At 53.3% G+C, this 8,171-nt stretch overlaps 1 long non-coding RNA gene across 3 annotated transcripts in view; it reads left to right on the forward strand.

Annotated features, from left to right (window-relative positions):
* LOC112673366 (uncharacterized) overlaps positions 1–8,171 on the forward strand; it is a 28,849-nt gene that overhangs the window by 3,459 nt on the left and 17,219 nt on the right. The window lies entirely within an intron of this gene.

The following is an 8,171-nucleotide window of genomic DNA, read 5'->3' on the forward strand; positions in this document are numbered from 1 at the left end:
GCAAAAGTCACTTAAAAAGAAAAGATTGGAAATCATGCCCTGTAATTTAACCCAATAGCCATGCTAGGAGGAAGTCTGGCATAGTCGTCTTTCTACAAAACAAAAAACAAAAAACAAACAAAAAAAACCCCAAACCTGGATAAGGAGCTCCTAGCTGGTTGCTATTTTTCAGTAGGAAATACTAATTCAGAGGGTAAGTCAATGAGCTGAGCAGCCGGGAGCCTGGGAATTGTCCTACAGCGGTGCCTAATTAATTGCATATAATGGGGCAAGAACACTCAGTACTATGGGTCCAGAGGAGGGAGAACCAGGAAGCTGCTGCTTTTGGGAATTCCAGGGCTGGGAAAGGAACTGAACTTGAAAGGAAACCCTCTCCAAGTGAGTGGAAACTGCCAGGTGGTTCTGCTGGTTTGGGCTAGCAAATCCCGTCCTGGCGTCAACAAATAGAGGGTGATGGCTCTTCCAGTCCTGCCCAGGGGCAGGGAGCTGAGATGTTTGCAGTCTGGCCCATTCTGAACTATCCGCTGGAGGCCGCTTAGGTTGGAGAGGTGCAGAGGATTCTCTCCTGAAGAAAATCCTTTCCTGTGTCCTTTGAAGGAGCTCTTAGGGAACCCCCAGACTCTTAGCAAAGGCTGCAGAGAATCAGGTATCTGAAAATGGAAAGACCATCTTTTTTTTCTTTGCTTGAGCATCCAACACCACCTCCTCTTTGGTTCCATCTGTTGTAAAGACTCCCTTTCTGTGGCAGATAGGGCTTTCTGGAAGCAGGTGCTGAGCTGGAGTTTGGCAAGCAGGTCAGGGAGCAGAAGGTCAGGGAGCGGAAGCAGGGTTGCACACGGAGGGTGCTGATGCTGGGATGCAGGCCCCACAAAGCCGAGCCCACGGGCATATGTGGCCCATTGAAGTGGCCGGTGGGGGACGCAGTGGCCAGCGTTTAGACACCTGCCCCTGATCAGTCGTTTTGGTGTAAGGCAGCTCTCAGCCAACCCCAGAGAGCTGGAGGCTGTGTGCTGACCACAGCAAGTCCTGCTCTGAGAGGCAGTCAGGTTGGCACATCCTTGCGTCAACTGCACCATTCCCCTAGTGGGACCTCATTCTGCTTGCTGGCCAGGACCCACAGTCCTGCTAACCCAGTGGGTGCAAGAGGGACTTGGCTAATTTTGCATAGCTCCTGAAAGCACAGGGGACACGATGGGGGGAAGATGCCAAGGAGGCTGAAATGCAGCTCAGAACAAAAGATTCCATAAGAAGGCGTGACTATTTACAATGGGGCAGAACCCTCCAGAGGTCCTGTGCCTCTAGAATGGTCCGAGCTTGGGAATTTGTGACAGGATGGAGAAGGGATTTCTACATTGAGCCAGAAAGTGGACAGTTTTCTTCTAAGGCTGCTTATGTCCCTGGGGGGGGGGGGGTGAGGGGTCATGGTTCATGGGGCCACCTTGGGTTCTGCCTCAGGGGGGCTGCTCTTGGCCACCTGTGGCTCTGTACACTGGCATCCCCTCTGGGGCTGACATTCTCCTTCACGTCAGGTCTACTTCCAGAAGTTTGCCACAGACCAGATGGGGCCCGAATCCAGCTCAGAGAATTCCTATAGGCTGGCTCCTTCAGATCACGCCCCATCTCATGTACCCTCCTCTTGTCCCACTTGCTTGACTTCCAGTCTGAATTCCTCCTTCCCATCATGGCCCTTTTGGATTTGCTGACCCTGGCATGTCCCCCTTCTCTCCAGGACCCGGCTCTGCGACATGGCTGTCAGCCCAAGGCCTGTGGCCTGGACGCTGTAACTTCTCTCCCAGTCAGCTCCCCAGCACCTCACTCACCTGCCCCTCCCTGTCCCCGAGGTGAGCTCAAGTAGTAACAAGTGCCAAACATCCCCAGTCCCCGTGGTCCATGGGACTTCCTCTTATTCACTCAAGCCATACCTGCCACAAATTCTAGAAGGGCCTGCCTTTTCCAGTATTTCAGAATTTGATGAACAAGCCATGGTCACACTTATGCTGCTCGTTGTTTCATCTGTAGGTTTAAAAGCCTTCATACATCATCTATGCAGGATGGTACACGCACCCACATCTGAGTGTCCGCCCACCCCCCCCGTTCAAGAACTAGAAATGAATCGGTACCTTTTTTTTTTTCTTTTTTTGAATAGGTACCTTTGAAGTCCCCTGTGGTCCCCTCTCCCACTGGGATAGTGCAAGGGACCCATCTGGATTCCAGAGCCATCATTCCTTCACTGCTTTTTACAGACTTAGGGCTTACGTCTGCGTTCCTGTGCAATATGCTCTTTGCATCCATCGGTTTTTAAAAATTCATATAAATGGAACTTACTGTATTATCCTCCTGTGATGCTTTCTTTCACTGTCACATTTTTGAGATCCATCCCTGGCATGTGATTTTATGTTGCTGTGGGGCCCCTCATCCATCTTCATCTTTGCTGTGACCCCACAGGCTGATGTCTTTGTACGATAGTCCCACCGGAGACCCCCTTCTTTTCTCATCTCCTTCCTCTATAACCTCCTCCAAGGGCCAAGACCACCCTCTGCCCAGGCACTGGGTTTCTGGAGACAAATACACGACCATTGCCCTCGGGTGGTGGTGGCTTAATGATTGTGACTCTTTTGCTTTGCTCATATCTGGACCCTGGGACGGAAGTGAGTTTTCTCTTCCTGTTGGATTTGTTGCTATTGGACCCGTCAGGAAAAGCTTTGCAAGATTTAGTGAGCACAAGAATTCCCTGGGGGCAGGGTGGGGGCTTATTAATTAGGGCGATTTATGGACCCCCACCCCCACCCCTCCCAGAGGTTCAGAACCAGCTAATCGGATTATCCGGGTAGGACCCAGGAATCTCCTCTCCGCCCAGCAAGTGTGATGCGGACTATCTCTGGCTACTCTTGTAGCCAAGATCAGCCTCTGCCCCAGCCAGCACGGGGAGGCGCTTGACCTGAAATGCCATCAACCTCCAAGCGTTTCTCTTAGCCAGACGGTCAGTGGAGGCCTGTCCCCTGCGCCTGAGCAGAAATCTTCACTGGGGCCTAAAGTTCTGGCAAGGACCGTTCCTCAGAGAGAAAGCTCGGCCTCCAGAACCGTCTGAAACTTGCCTCTGTCCAATGTTTAGTTTAGTGGCCACTGCTGCGTTTCTGTGAAGACGGGGTGGAGGCCTGCTGCCGACACGGGAGATGGCTCAGCCACCCGCCTGACACCAGCAGACCACAGGGCGGGGTCACGACCCGGAGAGCAGCAGCGGCCTACAGGCTGCCCGGAGCCAGCAGGTGCGGGCACCAGAGCCGCTCTAGGCCTCACTCAGGCCTTTTGCCCTCCCTCCGTCTTGGCCGGGCTGGGGAGAGGCAATCAGCGCTGCACATCTTTGGTGGGACCTGTTGCTCGTGGGCACCCTGTCTGCACTTCCCCTGTAGAACAAAGATCTTGGCCGGTGGCCACACAGAGGTCACCAGTCACACTTGTTGGGGAAGGGGCTGCCTAGGCCACTAGGGCACATTGCTGGGATTCCTGGGAAAAAGCTGAACTGTTCTTTCCCAACCTAATGAAATGAAAAACAAAGGTTTGGAGCCCAGGGAAGTAGAGAGGTCCTTGGTGGAACAGGGGGATCCCAGGACATCTGTTGGTCTTTGATGGATGGAGCTGAGGGAGAGACGGGACATCTTTCAGCTAATGAGTCTGGCTCTGCAGGGTGTTGAGGCCTTGGTGATGAACAAAAGGCGCAGGGTCCTTGGCCTCAGGGAGCTGTCTGTGTAGGTAAATCATTGCAGATATGTGCAAACTGAAGTATTTGCTGGGTCAGTGGGGGAATGCCATGGGGTGGGAGGGAGGTTATGAACTTGACTTTAATAGGCAAGGAATGCTTCAGAGGAAGGAGACACATGGGTCTTAAAGGGTGGGTGGGAGTCTGAAAGTCAGGAGAGGGCATTGCAGGCAAAGGAGAGCTCAAGGGCAAAGGCTCGAGATGTTCAAGCAGGCTTCAGGCGAGTCCACATGGAAAGTACCTAAGGCAGTCAAACTCCTAGAGACAACAAGTAGAGGGAGGGTGCCGGGGGCAGAGACGAGGAGGAAATTAGTGTTTCAGGGGTACAGAGTTTCAGCTTTGCAAGATGAAAAGAATTCTGTGGATGGGTGTGCTGGTGGTTGCACAACAAGGTGAATGTACTTAATGCCCCTGAATGAACAACGTGACACTTAAGATAGAATATATACGTATCAAATGGTGCTTGAGAGTGCCAGGCCCTTGGACTTTAAAAGCTCTCCTTGCTGTAAATGTTGCCCAATAGAGTCTCTCAGAATGAGAATTCTTGGTGATAGTCAACAATAGTTACTGATTGTTTATATTCTTCATTTAAAAAAGGCTAAAAGTTTTTGATAATGATAAAAGTTATATTGATTTCTAAAACCAAAGTTATTTTTTTAACCTTTCTAAGCAGAAAAGCCATGCACACCAGTTCCCCAAAGCCACGTCGAACATATAATATGCCCGATATAATATGCCCCAATAGGCAAGTGAGGGTTCCAGGGCTCCAACTAAGGCAATGACAGAATGGATGGAGAGGATGGGGGTGTACGCAGCAGGGGTCATGCAGATAGAGCAGCTGTGGAAAGCAAGGGAGAGAGTCCCAGGAGGCCAGGATGGCTCATGACGTTGGGCCTGGTGAGACCAGGGTGGATGGGGGTACTATTGATGGAGCTCTGGGGGAAAGAGCAGAGGTGTGGGGAAGGAGATCTACATGTCAGGTGGAAACCAGCCTGATGATACTCAGGCATGGTATTCAGGGACCTCAGGGTGGAGGTAAGGATTTGAGAATATGGGGTCTGGATGGCAGTGGAAGTGCTAGATGCTGTAGAGATGACCCTGAGAGGAGCATGGAGGGAGGCGCAACCTTGACCAAGGACATAACTCTGAGGGGTGCCAACGCTTTCAGGGGGGCAGAGCCTGAGCTGGCCAGACCCACATAGATAATGCAGTTTCAGGGCCCTAGGATGCCTTTGCAGCCCCCATCCCGTTCCCGTCCCATCTCTCCTGCAGAGTCTCGCCATGCCTGGAGTTCTTCAACTCAGGAAAAGTGTGGCCCTGAGGCTTTGCCGTGCCAACCAGAGGCCCGACTGAAATGACACAAAGGTGCCAACCACCGATGCCCTGGTTTCCTGCCAGCAGGTGCCTGTGGGCGAGGAGAGCATACAGATGTCTCAGAGGAGAGCTCATGGATGAGGGGGCCCTGGACAGGGAGGAAGGGGCACAGGGGACTCTCTGGTCACTTTGCGGATCCATCTGGCACCTGGGTGGCTTGGTCAGGTCGTGATCCAGGGGTCCTGGGATCAAGTCCCTGCCTCAGACTCTCCATGGGGAGCCTGCTTCTCCCTCTGCTTATGTCTCTGCCTCTCTCTGTGTCTCATGAATAAATCAATAATCAATCAACAAATCCAGATTTATTTTAAAAAAATTGCAGATCCATCTTGCTTTCGCTCCAGAGGAATCCCCAGCCTTGGCCCTGCCCAGTCTGGGTGTGGGGACTGCTGAGAAGTCAGTGAGGAGGAGTCTGTGGGCTTGTTTCCTCCGCTTTCAGCCTCTGGGGAGGCTGGCAGGGTGGGCGGGGGTGAAGTGACTCCCCCCGTGGCCCTGGCACCGTCCGCAGCGGGTCTTGACAAACCTGTCCCCCGTCCCGACTGCGGCCCCTGTGGAGGACGGCCTGCCCTTGGCGGCCCACTGCGGAATGGGAGCCTCATTAGGCCCACATCTGCAGTCGGGGTTCGGGTCCAGCCCCACACCTGGCCTGGCTCTTGGGCCCTAGGAGAAGGTGGTGCATATGCGGGGACCAGCCGGTCCCTGGCGGGGGGAGGGCCCACCTGCCACCTGCCACCTCTTAGGGAGCCTGGTTGAAGGGGCCATCCCAGAGTGGCTGGCACAGCTGTGCCCGTGTGGGCTGGGGCTGGCCTCAGACCCCCAAAGGGCAGATCAACAGCTGTTCAGAGCCCCTTGCCACCCCCCCATGAGGGGGTGAAGCAGAGGGCTGGGTACCTGGGGCTGTTCGCCAGGTGGGGAGCAGAGCCCCGAGGCAGTGGGGCCCGAGGGCAGGCCTCTGTGGAGAACGAGCGCTTCCCGTTCCCACCAGGAGGCATGTCTCCCGCAGACTTCGGGCACCTGGACAGTGGTGAGTGACCCTCGTAACGTCTACCCCACGCGACGTCCTTGCTGCACGTCACCCACTGTGCCCTTAATCAAGTTTACTTCTCAGAAAAGCCCCTAGAGGGGGAACGACAGCCTTCCTCTTCTCCAAACATTGCTGCCTGTATTTTTTTTTTTTTTACCAACTCATCAGTGTTCCTGGAGACCCTGCAGGGTTCTGGCTGCAGGAGGCTGGCTTAGGGCCTGGTAAGGCTCAGTCGCTGACCCCAGGACGCCTGTCGTCTGTGGGACAGGCTAGGCCACCACGTCAGGCAGAAGAGCTCTTAACAGGTGGATGACGCTGTAGGCACACAAACAGGTCGGGTGTGTTCGCAGAATGGGGATAAAGTCTATGTTGTCATCAACAGTTTGGGACCTTGGCCCTTGAGGAAATGAGCAAGGAGGTGGTCATCCAATCATGATGCTTCTAAGACCAGGATTAAGTCTTTGATTCTGGTGTCTTCTGCTTCTATCTTTACTCCCAAACTTCAGGAAATCATGAGGAACTAAAATGAGAGCCCTACTAAGCTTGTTCTGTCCCCAGAGGAGCTTCCACCAGCTTCTGCACCTCGTTCTCCAACCAAACTCGGGCACAGGAACCAGGCCTGGGGGCAGGTTCTTGGCCTTCTTAGAAACTCAAACCTGACCACACTATTCAATGCAGAGATAAAATCTTAAGGTTGGGTCCTCGGGGGAAGCCCATTGGCCTGGTAGTTGATCTTTCTTTAAGTGTTCCCATCCCTGTGTGGGGTTGTGTCTCAGAGAGGAGCAACCCGGGATAGTCAGGCACTAGGACCATCATCCAAATGAACGATCCAGGTAAGATGGAGAACTCTCTACACTGACATTTCTAAGGGCCCGAAGTTAGGAGAGAATGCAGAAGCTTTTCTCAAGTTTGGCTAAACATGAGAATTACCTGGGGAGTTTTAAAAATACCAAGGCCTGGATCCCAGGCCCAGAGACCCTGACTTAGTTGGGGGCCTGGGCATTTGGATGTTACACGCTTCCCGGGAGATTCTAAGTTGCAGCCGGTGCTGAGAACCACCGCAGGAACACCTGCTAGGCCACCTGGTGACGCCGTGGGGGGCTGACCCTCAACAGCATGTCTTCTGGAACACATTCTGCCTTTGACGTCTGTTGTGTTGGCTTTAGGAGAAGGGTCTAAAGAGAAGGCTGCTTGTGTATATTTGACAAGCCTAGATTTAGAAGCTTTGGAGGGAAAGAGTGAACTTTCCACTGTCATTTCCTTCTTCTGTCTCCAGCTGACCCAGAATGAAGTCCTGTCCTGGGATTCCCTAAGATACCCCTGGGGGCTACTTAGAGAGCTGCGAGTTCCTCGGGCTGGGCGTCATCTCCAGATAGTGGGAGCAACACAGCAGCGGGCTCTGTGGAATCTCGTGCCAGCCATGGTTCTGAGCCAACTTAGGGAACATTTGCAGCCTGGGCTTGCCCTTCTGCTCCTGGTCTGAGATGACGGGAGGCAAGCGCGTAGTACTTAGGAAAGTTAGTGATTAGAAAGATGATCTAGTGGCTAAACCCCAAGAGCAGTTGCACAGGTGGGAGGAGAGGGGAGGGTATTATGAGTCAGTGTAGCCACGGGGAGCTCCACAGAGGTGAGACTTGAGTTTGGCAGCGTTTAGCTAGGAGGTGAAGGGGGCCCTTCCATGAAGGGTAGCAAAGACATGGAGAGGAGGGATGGCACATGATGAGCAAAGACCAGCTATCACCACCCATGTGGTGTAAGGAACTGCCGGCATGCTGGCTTTCTTCTCCTCCGGGGCAGAGATGAACCAAGGGGATTATGTAGTTTGACCTACATTGATGGTTCTCAAAGTGAGGTACCCAGACCAGAATCATGATCACCTGGAAACTTATCAGACGTGCTAACACTCAGGCCCCAGCCCAGACCTACTAAATCAAAGCTTGGAGACACGGCCCAGGAATCTCTGACAAGCCCGCCACGTGGTGGTTCTGATGCTCACTTGAGTTTGAAGGCCACTGTCCT

This window comes from Canis lupus, chromosome 10, assembly GCF_003254725.2.
Source record: "Canis lupus dingo isolate Sandy chromosome 10, ASM325472v2, whole genome shotgun sequence".
NCBI lineage: Eukaryota > Metazoa > Chordata > Mammalia > Carnivora > Canidae > Canis > Canis lupus.